This window comes from Carya illinoinensis, chromosome 12 (genome assembly GCF_018687715.1).
Source record: "Carya illinoinensis cultivar Pawnee chromosome 12, C.illinoinensisPawnee_v1, whole genome shotgun sequence".
In the NCBI taxonomy this organism is placed as follows: Eukaryota; Viridiplantae; Streptophyta; class Magnoliopsida; order Fagales; family Juglandaceae; genus Carya; species Carya illinoinensis.
Window position 1 is genome coordinate 20,539,024 of NC_056763.1, and position 14,797 is coordinate 20,553,820.

Here is a 14,797-nt window from a genome sequence, read left to right on the forward strand (position 1 = left end):
TTTGTGGTTTTAATCTTTTTTCGGCGGTTTGTTTCGTTTTCCCGGAGTAAGGATTGGACCTCATCTCTTTTCACATCATTTTCCTTTTTTCTCTTTTTCTTCTTTTCTTTTTCTTTTCTTTTCCTTTTCTTCTTTTTCTTTTTTTTCTTTTTTTTTTCCTGCTTCCCGCTCGACCGAACCCCCCCGTGCTCTCTCTCTCTCTCCTCCCTCTCCCTCACGCCGGCGTCCCTTCTCTCTACTAGACCGCCGCCGTCTGGCCACCAATCGACCCCCCACCGGTCTCATTCTCTTCCTCTCCCTCCGGTGCACCACCCCACCCAAGCTCACCCCCAACCGGCCGGCCATTTGGCCGGAAAAAGCCCAACAAAGCCGCACGATTTTGGCTCCGATCCGCCGCCGTCGCTCCACCTCCGGCCACCATTTCTTCACCACTTCATCACCGGTCCCTTGCCGTCCTAACCCACCCATTTCCGGCCTCCAATGACCACCGGAGCAGCTCTTACGAGCTTGTTTTCCGATTTGGGTATTTCGGCCATTTTTCGGCGATTTCGCCGCCACCCACGGCCGTTCATCACTTCCAATAGCTTCACAACCATCCCTAGACCACCCCCTATCAATTTCGTGTCCTAGTTTGTCCCCGTTCAAAAGTGGGTTTTTCAAACCCACGGCCACAGTGAATTTTCATTGTGACGTTGCTTTTCCGGCGCCGTTTGCGACGCCGCTTGTTTTCTAAAATTGCCATATAGCGCTGTAAGTATTTTCCAAACCCTATTTTCAGATTTTAATATATATTGCTCATTCAATTATTTACTGTTGTTGGTTGTTGATTCCGGATTGAGTCCGAGGAGTTTCGGGGGTCGGATGGATGGAGGACGGAGTTGCCTGTTTATTTGATTTATGATTGTTGGTTTATTTTATTATGCATTGTTATGGCATTGCATGGTGCATGCACGTGTGTTTGTGGAATTGTGTGAAAAGCCTGTGTATTGGCGTGAGTGGTTTTGCGGGTGCGTGTGTATCACGAGCCCAAGCCAGGATGGGTTATTATCTCGGTGGAGCTCCTCTGGTCACTCGGGAGTAGAATAAACTGAGTGATGTCCCCTGAGTTGTCGAGAGCGATGACGGGAGCGGGGCTAGGGGATGCTTGGCTACGAACGCGCCGGGCGCGGAACCGGGCATCGCCCTACTCACCGACTCCGTGGCCCTTCGCTGGCGAGGGCTAGAGGATGCTTGGCTACGCACGCGCGGGGCGCGGAACTTGGCATCGCTCATTAGGTGTCACGTGCGTGGTGGTACTCTACGGTGTGACACTGGAGCCAGGGTGTGCGGATGATCCCTAGGGGGAGGTCATGGTGCATACGGTTAAAATTGGATAATGGTTTATGGGGCCAAATGGGACTTTTGGCGTGGGCCAGATGGACTTCTGGCGAGATATTGGGCCAAATGTGACTTTTGGCGTGTTTTTCGGAAAGGATGTGTTTTTGAGCCAAATGGGTTTTTGGCGTGTGTGGAAAACTTGGGTTTTATGGGCTTTGTGCATTGGGCATGGTTCATGCATCTTGTTTGAGTTTTATGTGTTTTTATCTGGTAGTGTTTGGGTTTACTTACCTGCGGTACCATTCGTGGTTCCGTAGCTTTTGGTGCAGAGTTAGAGGACGAAGAGGAGGAGGCTGAGCCCGAGGATGCGGCTCCGCCGGGTTGCTGATGCTATCTTTTATATTTGTTAAAGCTGTATTTGTGTTTTGTAATATTTTATCTATGTACGTTTTTAAACAGCTTGTATTACGTTAAGAAAGAATTCTGGTACTTAGTTATGACTTTCGTTATCCGCTGCGTGTTTCTCTGTACACATCTGTTGCCTTGCACACACACTCGGCACCCATACATGGGATGGTGACCCGGGTTGTCACCATCCGGACTTCTCAATTTCCCCGTGTTCGGGCGTGGGGATTTGGGGGCGTCACAGGTGGTATCAGAGCGGTTTGGCTCTGGGTAAAACCACATGTCCCGTAGGTAGTACCAGAATGTTTTTAAAGTTGTGTTTTGAAAATTATGTTGAGTATAGTTGTTTTATTTGTTTTATTTGTGTGAGCTTGTTTGTTTGTTTTTATTTATTTAGTTATGTTTTGGCATGCTGGTTTCTTTTGTTTCTTGCTGTGTAGTGCTGTTTTTGTTTTTGTTGGTTTTATGATGGTTTTATTTGTTTTCGTAAAGGAGGGTCAAGAGTGGTGTTGTGACAAGAGTATGGGGAGACCAGGGAGACCAAGGAAAAATACTCAGGAACCACAGGACAATACCTCCAGGGATGACTCCATAGCCGAAGCAATTCGGCAGATGACGGAGTTTATGCAACAGAGTGCGAGGTCTCAACAGGCAGGGCCTTGGCCACCACAAGGACCTTGGCCACCACAAGGGGGTCCTTGGCCACCATCAGGAGGGCCTTGTCCACCATCAGGAGGGCCTTATCCACCGTCAGGAGAGCCTTGTCCGCAACAAGGAGGGTATTGGCCACAACCAGGAGGTCCCTGGCCATATCAGGGAGGGCCTTGGATGTATCCAGGAGGGTCCAGTAGCATGGTGCAAGCCGGATGCACCTATGAGCGCTTCCTAGCGCATCGGACTCCACACTTCACTGGAAATGAGGATCCAATTCAGGCTGAAAAATGGATCAAAGATCTGGAGAAGACTTTTGAGGTGTGTGGGTGCACTGAGGCACAGCAAGTACTTTACGCCAGCTATCTCTTGCAAGGTACCGCTTCTGATTGGTGGGATACCAAGAGAGTGCTGTTGGAATCTGAACTGGGATCTTTCGCTGCGGTGACCTGGCAGCGTTTCAAGAAGGAGTTCAATGACCTCTTCTTTCCCGCATCGGTAAGGAAGCAAAAGGCAAGAGAGTTCTCCAATCTGGTCCAAGGGGGCGCGACAGTGGTGCTGTACACCCGGAGGTTCATAGAACTTGAGCGGTTTGCTCCTCACCTTGTCGCCACTGAGGAGATGCGAGCAGATCGTTTCCAGGAGGGGCTGCGTCATGACATACGCCGTATGGTGGTCAGCCATCGGATATCCACTTTTCAGGAGTTAGTGGATGTGGCCACCCTTATAGAGCGGGAAAATAATCTGAGTATGGGCTCCCCTCCAGGGCAAAAGAGGCGGAGTTTTTCTGGTGAAGGAAGCAACTCGGGTTCGCCTCAGAAGTTTGTTCAGCGGACCGGAACTCGACCTCAAGCATCCTCAAGTGTTCGCATGGGAGGACGTATGCCTGTTTCTGGAGTTTGTAATAGAGCTCATGAGGGCGAGTGTCGGACGAGTAGCGGACCCCAGTGTTATCGGTGCGGCCAAGTGGGACATATTGCTCGGGATTGCCCCGTCAGAGTTCAAGGAAGCCGTGGAGGTAGACACGGTGGAAGAACCAACCCGAGACAAGCAGTGCAAGCCCAGGTTTATGCTGTCACACCCGGAGAGGTGGATGATGAGGCACCAGCGACCCATGATGCTGGAGTAATCACAGGTATGGATTAATTTAATTTTTAAGTTGGATTTAATTTTTGGTGCATTTGGTTTCTTCGTTGTTTTTTTTGGATTTCATGGGTTGTGTGTTTGGTTCAGGAAGAGTCCGTTTGTATGAGTTTTATGCTTGTACTTTGTTTGATTCCGGTGCTTCACAATCGTTTGTGTCTTCCACGTTTGCTCGGGTGTGTAATTTGGTCACGGAACCGTTGCCGAAGGCTATGGTAGTGGCTCTACCCGATGGCGAGATGGTGTGGTGTTCCAAGGTTGCTTTGGGATGCCCGTTAAATTTTGAGGGAAGATTCTTGGATGCGGATTTGGTGGTGTTCAAGCTGTTGGGTTTTGATATCATCCTCGGGATGGATTGGCTATACCGATATTCTGCGAGTATTAATTGCAGAAGTCGGATAATTAGCTTTCAGCTTCCAGATGGTGATTGTCTGGAATTTGCGGGGAGTAGATTAAAAGAAAAGCCAATGATTATATCGGCGATTCAGGCAAGACGAGAGATTGCATGGGGAGCGGATGCATTCTTGGTGCAGATGGTGTCCACGCCGTCTGAGAAGAAGTCTTTGGCAGACATTCCAGTTGTGGAAGAGTTCCCCGATGTGTTTGTGGATGACTTGCCCGGACTACCCCCTGTTCGGGAGATGGAGTTTGTTATAGATTTGGAACCTGGAGCGGCTCCAGTGCATAAAGCTCCTTATCGCATGGCGCCGGCTGAATTGAAAGAGTTGAAGACTCAGTTGCAAGAGTTAGTAGAGAAGGGATTTATTCAGCCTAGTACGTCGCCGTGGGGTGCACCAGTTTTATTTGTTAAGAAGAAAGATGGAACCCTCCGTATGTGCATTGACTATCGGGAATTGAATAAGGTGACCATCAAAAATAAATACCCTCTCCCGCGGATTGATGATTTGTTTGACCAGCTTCAAGGAGCAGCCGTGTTCTCTAAGATTGATCTGAGGTCGGGATATTACCAGCTGAGTATCAGAGACCAGGATGTGCCTAAAACTGCTTTCAGGTCGAGGTATGGGCATTATGAATTTAAGGTGATGCCGTTTGGGTTAGCTAATGCCCCTGCAGCGTTCATGGATTTGATGAATAGGGTGTTTCAACCTTACCTGGATTCCTTTGTGGTAGTGTTTATTGATGATATACTGATTTATTCCCGAGATGTTGAAGAGCATGTGTATCATCTTAGTCTGGTACTTGAGAGATTGAGAGAACACCAGCTATACGCCAAGCTTAGCAAGTGTGAGTTCTGGTTGGAGGAAGTTAAATTTCTTGGGCATGTAATTTCCCGGGGCGGAGTGGCAGTTGATCCTAGTAAGGTAGAAGCCATTTTGTCATGGCCACGCCCGACTACAGTACGTGAGATTAGGAGTTTCTTGGGGCTTGCCGGTTACTACCGAAGATTTGTAGAGGGTTTTGCTCGCCTATCCGGACCTCTCACAGCTTTGACTCGGAAGAATACAGAATTTGTTTGGTCGGAGAAGTGTGAGAGAAGCTTCCAGGAATTGAAGAACAGGTTGACAACGGCACCAGTGTTAGCACTCCCAGAACCGCATAAGCCATTCGTGGTCTTCAGTGATGCGTCTAAGTTTGGTTTGGGTTGTGTCCTTATGCAGGAAGGACGGGTTGTAGCCTATGCATCTCGTCAGCTTAAGGACCATGAGAAGAATTATCCGACGCATGATCTAGAATTGGCTGCGATTGTTTTTGCCCTTAAGATCTGGCGACACTTCTTGTATGGGGAAGCTTGCGAGGTATTTACTGATCATAAGAGCTTGAAGCATTTGTTTTCCCAGAAAAATCTGAATATGAGGCAGAGGCGATGGCTGGAGCTAATCAGTGACTATCAGTGTGAGATCAAGTACCACCCGGGGAAGGCTAATATAGTTGCTGATGCTTTGAGCCGGAAGTCACATTTGGAGGGTGAAGCCGAACCGTCAGGAATGGATTCGTTACTTTATGGGATGAGAAGGCTCCTTGTAGAGAGTTCGCAGCAAGTAGAGATTTTGTCTTCAGTTCTTGATATTCGGGTAACTGATTTTGAAGAATTGAAAGCTCTCCAAAGAAAGGATCCGAAGTTGCTAAACATCAGGAAAAGAGTCCGAAAATCTCGAGGGCCGTTGCACTATAGCATGGATAGTGATGGGATACTTCGGTTCCGAGATCGCAGAGTGGTCCCAAAGGACTCATATTTCAAAGAACGGATCATGGCGGAAGCTCATGCGGCCCCGTATTCAGTTCATCCCGGCAGTACAAAGATGTATCGAGACTTGAAGAAAACTTACTGGTGGGATGGAATGAAGAAGGACGTTGCCTTATATGTGGAGAAATGCCACACGTGCCGTCAGGTAAAGGCCGAGCATCAGAGACCTGCAGGCATGCTCCAACCCCTCCCAATTCCTGAGTGGAAATGGGATGACATCACGATGGACTTCGTAGTGGGTTTGCCGAGAACGCCTAGTGGAAAGAATTCTGTTTGGGTGATCGTGGACCGGTTAACGAAGAGCGCCCATTTTCTGCCTGTAAATAACACCTACTCTTTGGGTAAGTTGACCCGTTTGTATGTCAAGGAGATAGTGCGGCTACATGGCATACCAAAGAGTATAGTGTCGGATCGAGACCCGAGGTTCACATCGCAGTTCTGGAAGAGTTTGCAGGCAGCTTTGGGTACTAAGTTGAAGTTCAGTACTGCTTATCACCCGCAGACAGACAGCCAGTCAGAGCGCACCATACAGACCCCGGAAGACATGTTGCGAGCATGTGTCCTGGAATTCCAAGGGAGTTGGGAAAATCATTTGCCGCTCATTGAGTTTGCCTACAATAACAGCTTCCGTGCGACCATTCAGATGGCTCCCTATGAAGCTCTTTATGGGAGAAAGTGTAGGTCGCCCTTGTGTTGGGATGAAGTTGGGGAGAGTAGGGTAATTGGACCCGAAATAATTCAAGAAATGCAAAGCCAAGTCCGGATCATCAGAGACAAAATGGCGGCAGCTCAGAATCGCCAGAAAAGCTACGCTGATACCAGGAGGAGAGAATTGTCATTTGAAGTTGGTAACTGGGTTTATCTTAAAGTCTCTCCCATGAGAGGTGTTAAGCGTTTTGGTAAGAAGAGGAAGTTAGATCCGAGGTACGTCGGCCCTTTTCAGATTCTGGAGAGAGTAGGGTCCGTCGCCTATAGAGTTGCTTTGCCAGATTATTTTGGGGATGTTCATGATGTCTTCCACGTATCATCCCTGAAGAAGAGCTTTGGACAGCAAGAGCCACGTTTCGTCGACCCAGTAGGTATTCAGTTGCAACCGGATCTCACTTACGAAGTTGTTCTGTCGCAGATTTTGGATTGGAAGGAGCAACAGTTGAGGTCCAAGACGATACCTTTAGTTAAAGTGGCTTGGGGAGATCCGTTAGCTCAAGACTTCTCTTGGGAGCGAGCAGCGGACATGAGGGAGCCGTACCCGTATTTGTTCGAATAAGGAAGGTATGTGTTTTCATCTTGATCTCAGGTGGTTTATGAGCGTTTATGTGGCTTGCTTTAAGTTGGTGGTTGGGTTGCAATTTCGAGGACGAAATTGTTTTTAAGGAGGGGAGGATGTGATGACCCGCTTTTGAGTGTATTTTCACTGAAATAATTGTTTTTATTTTAATTAATATATCAGTTATTTATTTTAATTTATTTGCGTTTTAAAAATTAATTTTTAATTTAATTTAATTTATTTGAGGTTGTGTTTTATTTCTTTTAGTTGTTTTGTGGTTTTAATCTTTTTTCGGCGGTTTGTTTCGTTTTCCTAGAGTGAGGATTGGACCTCATCTCTTTTCACATCATTTTCCTTTTTTCTCTTTTTCTTCTTTTCTTTTTCTTTTCTTTTCCTTTTCTTCTTTTTCTTTTTTTTCTTTTTCTTTTCCTGCTTCCCGCTCGACCGAACCCCCCCGTGCTCTCTCTCTCTCTCTCTCTCTCTCTCTCTCTCTCTCTCTCCTCCCTCTCCCTCACGCCGGCGTCCCTTCTCTCTACCAGACCGTAGCCGTCCGGCCACCAATCGACCCCCCACCGATCTCATTCTCTTCCTCTCCCTCCGGTGCACCACCCCACCCAAGCTCACCCCCAACCGGCCGGCCATTTGGCCGGAAAAAGCCCAACAAAGCCGCACGGTTTTGGCTCCGATCCGCCGCCGTCGCTCCACCTCCGGCCACCATTTCTTCACCACTTCATCACCGGTCCCTTGCCGTCCTAACCCACCCATTTCCGGCCTCCAACGACCACCGGAGCAGCTCCTACGAGCTTGTTTTCCGATTTGGGTATTTCGGTCATTTTCCGGCGATTCCGCCGCCACCCACGGCCGTTCATCACTTCCAATAGCTTCACAACCATCCCTAGACCACCCCCTATCAATTTCGTGTCCTAGTTTGTCCCCGTTCAAAAGTGGGTTTTTCAAACCCACGGCCACAGTGAATTTTCACTGTGACGTTGCTTTTCCGGCGCCGTTTGCGACGCCGCTTGTTTTCTAAAATTGCCATATAGCGCTGTAAGTATTTTCCAAACCCTATTTTCAGATTTTAATATATATTGCTCATTCAATTATTTACTGTTGTTGGTTGTTGATTCCGGATTGAGTCCGAGGAGTTTCGGGGGTCGGATGGATGGAGGACGGAGTTGCCTGTTTATTTGATTTATGATTGTTGGTTTATTTTATTATGCATTGTTATGGCATTGCATGGTGCATGCACGTGTGTTTGTGGAATTGTGTGAAAAGCCTGTGTATTGGCGTGAGTGGTTTTGCGGGTGCGTGTGTATCACGAGCCCAAGCCGGGATGGGTTATTATCTCGGTGGAGCTCCTCTGGTCACTCGGGAGCGGAATAAACTGAGTGATGTCCCCTGAGTTGTCGAGAGCGATGACGGGAGCGGGGCTAGGGGATGCTTGGCTACGAACGCGCCGGGCGCGGAACCGGGCATCGCCCTACTCACCGACTCCGTGGCCCTTCGCTGGCGAGGGCTAGAGGATGCTTGGCTACGCACGCGCGGGGCGCGGAACTTGGCATCGCTCATTAGGTGTCACGTGCGTGGTGGTACTCTACGGTGTGACACTGGAGCCAGGGTGTGCGGATGATCCCTAGGGGAGGTCATGGTGCATACGGTTAAAATTGGATAATGGTTTATGGGGCCAAATGGGACTTTTGGCGTGGGCCAGATGGACTTCTGGCGAGATATTGGGCCAAATGTGACTTTTGGCGTGTTTTTCGGAAAGGATGTGTTTTTGGGCCAAATGGGTTTTTGGCGTGTGTGGAAAACTTGGGTTTTATGGGCTTTGTGCATTGGGCATGGTTCATGCATCTTGTTTGAGTTTTATGTGTTTTTATATGGTAGTGTTTGGGTTTACTTACCTGCGGTACCGTTCGTGGTTCCGTAGCTTTTGGTGCAGAGTTAGAGGACGAAGAGGAGGAGGCTGAGCCCGAGGATGCGACTCCGCCGGGTTGCTGATGCTATCTTTTATATTTGTTAAAGCTGTATTTGTGTTTTGTAATATTTTATCTATGTACGTTTTTAAACAGCTTGTATTACGTTAAGAAAGAATTCTGGTACTTAGTTATGACTTTCGTTATCCGCTGCGTGTTTCTCTGTACACATCTGTTGCCTTGTACACACACTCGGCACCCGTCCATGAGATGGTGACCCGGGTTGTCACCATCCGGACGTCTCAATTTCCCCGTGTTCGGGCGTGGGGATTTGGGGGCGTCACAGGGTGGGTGGCTCTTTGACTACGGTTTGGCCATCCCTACCATATATTATTATTCTTATTATTATTTTAATTAATTTTTAGCCATTATTTTCTTTTAATTATTTTTTGGCACTTTACCTAGCATCCATGTAACGTCCCGTTCCCAGAGGTCTGAAAAGTTAACTCTTATTATCTAAAACATCTCCTATAACACAATTATATATATTCCAAAGGCTATAAAAATATTAACTTATTTGTTTGACACAAATATCCATGTTCTTCATAGGGACACCAAAGAAATACCCCAATAAAGTAAATTAAAATCTCCACAAAGACTTGAAAATATCCACGACTCAATATATCAAAATAACAAAAAATAATAAATCTACTAAATAGGACTCTCCAAAAAATACTTGTACCCTTTGACACTTATTCATTTATGATCATCAAACCTAATTAACACTTCCTACTCTTGATTTCCAGCTGAACCATCAAGATTATCCTGAACAATATTGTGGAGATGGAGAATATATACTAGTATCTAAACATGAGCATTAATAGAGTTAAAATGCAAAACAAAACATTTTACTTGTAGAATGCAGAATCAAAACATGTTATCAAAATATCAGAGCAAAACTAATTTCATAAATATTCTTATTAAAATATTATTTGGCATATCATAATCTGAGACATCATCTTCATATCATATCAAAGTATCATATCGGAACAGAGACCATGTTCAACCTTCGTGGTGGGGTTATAAACCACCATTATACCCGTAACACGGCCGTATACTACTATTATACCCTTAGCTAGGCCGTATACGACTATTATTACCCGTAGCAGGATCGTATGCCATTATTATACTCATGGCTCGGCCATATACTGCTATTATTACCTGTGGCAAGGTTGTAATGGAACAAAGCAGAAACAGAATCAAAACCAGATCATAATCAGATACCGAATCAGAACATCAAGCCAAAGGTTTTCAGATGCCATATAATATCAAACAAAGTACAAAATAGATTCAGATCATTCTTGCATTTTCATAAACAGATCAAAGCATCTTCATAAACTGTGTACAAATTCTCAGATTTTCATAATTTAGAAATTGAATGCCAACAAAAACTTGCTCATGTCTACACCAGTCATGATAAAAGACTTCTCTTTATATAGATTTCATGAGTATGCAGAATACATATATGAGGTTGTTTTCAGGTTTCTTTACAAAAAAAACATGCATATTTTCAAAATCAACCTCAATCTTTTTCTTTTATGTAAAGTTTAGTATAGGAACCCCGCTTACCTATTTTTTTAACTTTTCTGAATTTTCTCACAATAGTGCCTAATGAATATTAATCATCACCTATAAAATAGTCACGTAACTTCTGTAAGTTTCAATCAAACACGTATTTCAATACTTAAACCTGAAATACTAAAGTAACCTATTTTCCTAAAATTCTAAGACTCTCGTAACCCAAAAATATCTTCACTTCCCAAATCATCAACATCCACTTAATATTCACTTAACCTAATTCCAACTCAATCACAAGTCTATTTAAAGTCAAGCCTAACTTAAAATACATGTCCAATTTTAAAATTTAAGCCCAATTTCAAACAAAACATCCCAACCTAGAATGAATTAAGAATAAGCCCATGTGAAAGCCAACCCTCTTAAAAAATTTAAGCCACTTTGATAATGGTCACTTGACCTCATGGGCTTGTGGCCCATGGGCCATATCCATTTTAAAAGGGGCAGGAGTTCTGGGTACAAGAGTTGCATGACAGACGGGCTTACCGTGTGGGAGAAGGCAGTGCAACATGGGTGGTGGAGTTGAGCTCGATGATGGCAAGCGCAATGGCATAAACACAAGGAGAGAGAGAGAGAGAGAGAGAGAGAGAGAGAGAGAGAGAGAGAGAGAGAGAGAGAGAGAGAGAGAGAGACGTGAGGGGGAGAAACAGACAAGAGGCTATGGGCATACTAAGAGAAAAAATAATTGGGGTGGCATGCAATGCTTGGCAGCACCTTCTGTGCAGGTGGAGGCAACGTCACTGGGCTTCGCCAACATGTAATAGGGCTGAAACTGAGGGATGTGGGTGGGTTGTTTAAAAGAGGGGATGGTTAAGGATGTGTGTGGGTGGCTGAACATAGGGCTAGAGATGTGAGGTGGCTTCCAAGATGAAGTGGTGGTTGGTTTTGCGTGGTTGTTTGTATGTTGGTGGCTCTCAGTACAGGGTTGCCAGTTGATACTGGGGCTGGGCAGTGTTCCACCATGTTGCATGGCTACGAGGTGAAGCAATTGGACGTGGGGGATGGTTTCTATTTATGGTGGAGAGAGAGGGCGAGAGTGCACTGTTGTTGTGTGTATTAACCTAGATAAATCTATTATAAATAGTCTAGGGTCATAATAGTACTTGTAAAATAGTCTTTGATATTTCCCTTTTTATTTTCCTATGATATCGTAGCATACATCCATCCAATGTCGACATCGTTTCAACCATTCCTACCAAAATGACCCTCTTACATCATTCCAGGCCAACTACACCACACCCACCCCTTTCTCTACCAACCATACCTCAAACAACCCCTACATCGATTCCCCCTGGTACCCAGACTCAGTTGCCATCCATCATATAATCAATGATTTGAATAACTTGAATCTCTCATCTGAACCTTACAGTGGAAGTGAAGCGATCTGCGTTGGCGATGGCATATGCATTCTTATTCAACACCATGGTAACTCTACTCTTACTTCATCTTCATCTTCTTTCTTGCTTACAAATTTACTTCATGTTCCTGATATCACCAAAAATCTCATGTCTGTGCCCAAATTCTATTCTAACAACTCTTGCTTTTCTAAATTCCACTCTACCCATTTCCCTATGAAGGACAATCGGACCAAGACAACACTCATCACATGCCCAACACGTAATGGTCTTTACGTGTTTCCTTCCTTCACAACCTCCAAGTCACCACTGTCCACTCATCTTAGTCATCAGATCACTCTTCCTCACTGGCATCGACGTCTTGGCCACCCAGCTCAAGCCATCATTCATCGCATTTTGCAGGACAATTGTTTTCATTTTTGCCCCGCTAAAGCCTTTTATGTGTTCTCATTGTCTGATGGCCAAGAGCCATCATTTACCATTTCCTTCAAGTAGGGCCATGTACTCTCGGCCCTAAGAAGTCATTAGTGTAGACCTTTGGGGCCTAGCTCCTATAATGTCCTGAAATGGTCACAAATATTATATATATTTTATAGATCATTATACTCATTTTTCTTGAATTTACCCTCTTAAACTTAAGTTTGATGCAATTTCCATTTTCTCATTTCTTGAATGATTCTTCCATTCAAAATTAATTACACTTCAAATGGACAGAGGTGACGAATTTACACCTTTCTCTAATCTATGACAAAAACTTCGAATCACTCACAGATTTTCATGTCCTCACATGCATCAACAGAACAGTATTGTTGAACGTAAACATCGACACATTGTTGAAACTGGACTCACTCTTTTAGCCCATGCCTCTCTTCCTCCTAATTTTTGGGTTGAAGCCTTTGAAATGACTGTATACTTAATAAATCTTTTTCCATCTAAATCACTTCAAAATAATTCTCCCTATTTCCTCATTCATAACCGGCAATCCAACTTTAATTTTCTCAAAACTTTTGGATGTGAGTTCTAGCCTAATCTCAGGCCCTACAACAAAACAAGCTTCAGCCCAAATCAGTCTCATGCCTCTTTTTCGGTTACAGCCCAGCCCATAAGGGCTACAAATGTCTAGATATCCAATCCAATATATTATATAGTTCTCGAGATGTCCTATTCAATGAAGATTCTTTTCCCTACTCCATCTCGCGGCCCATTTCCACTTTCTACTTAAAACCAATCTCACCATCCACTACGGCCCAACTCCCATTATTCTCCAAATCCATTCTTGGGCTCGGTCCATTCTCATTTAACCCACATATAAATCCATCTAGAACACCACCCTCAAACGCTACCTCTCTCAAGACTACAAACCCTAACTCCTCTGCTTCCGCACCCTCATCCAACCCTAACCCTAATTCCCATGCTTCAAAACCTTCGAACCCCACTCCTCCTCATCCTACAACAAATTCTTCTCCAATCTCCTCAACTCCTTCCTCTATTTTTCCTCCACCATGTTCTTCTGCTCCTATCCTTCATCCTCCCCAATCTCCAATCATTACTCGCAGTGTTACCAACTCTTTTTGACCTTGTGTGACTTCAGACGACACTGTACCATATCTGCGACAACTTTGTCTTCTCACAACACATGAAGTTCTAGATGAGCCTTCAAGTTTTTCAGATGCGTCCAAATACCCAGAATGGACTACTGCCATGTGCGCTGAATATAATGCCCTCATCCAAAACAAAACATGGAGTCAGGTACCATCTAATCCTTCTCTTAAAGTACTTGGTTGTCGTTGGGTTTACCATACAAAATTGTACTATGATGGTTCCTTTGAACGAAGAAAGGCAAGATTGGTGGTTTACCATACCACCAACTCTCTGGCTTGGATCACAACGAGACTTTCAATCCCGTTGTAAAACCATCCACCATTCGTTTAATCATTTCTCTTGTTGTTGCCTATGGGTGAACTTTATGCCAATTGGATGTTCAAAATGCTTTCTTACATAGAGAATTGCATGACAATGTTTATATTCAGTAGCCTCAAGGATTTATTGATCCAAAATTTCCCACTCATGTGTGCAAATTGCACAAAGCCCTATATGGCCTCAAACAGGCGCCAAGAGCCTAGTTTGCTCAGTTAACCTCCTGGTGATATTCAAAATCTGATCCATCTCTTTTTATCCTACACAATGGTGATATTCATATGTTTGTCCTCATATATGTTGATGATATGGTTGTAACCTCATCTAAGTTGCATATGATAGATGCATTTATTCATGATCTTGGTTTGGCCTTCCCTGTCAACGATCTTGGGAAATTATCTTACTTTTTGGGTCTTAAAGTTTACTACTCTACATATGGTTTATTTCTATCTCAAAGAAAATATGTCAAAGAGTTATTCACTCGAAGTAATATGCTGAGTGCTAAGCCTATGACATCTCCTATGGCTGGTTCTCTTAAACTTTCTCAGTATGATTCTCCTTTTGATGACACTAAACTATTTAGAAGTATAGTGGGGAGGTTGCATTACCTCTCCTTTACCAAACTTGATGTTTCATTTGCAATAAATAAGGTGTGCTAGTTTATGCATTGCCCCAAATTACCACACTGGTCTACTGTTAAGAGGATCCTATGGTACCTTAAGTCCACTATAAAATCATGGCCTATTTTTTAAGTACTCCTCTCCTCTTACATTGCAAACTTATTCAAATGCAAACTAGGCCAACTGTCCAGATGAAAGATGGTCCACTAGTGGTTTCTGTGTATTTTTAAGAAATCATATGATTTCCTGGATCTTTAAGACGCAGAAAACAATGGCCTGCTTGAGTACTAAAGCTGAGTACAAAGCCGAGTACAAAGCCCTTGCTTCCATAGCTACTGAACTAATTTGGCTTCAAACCATGCTAA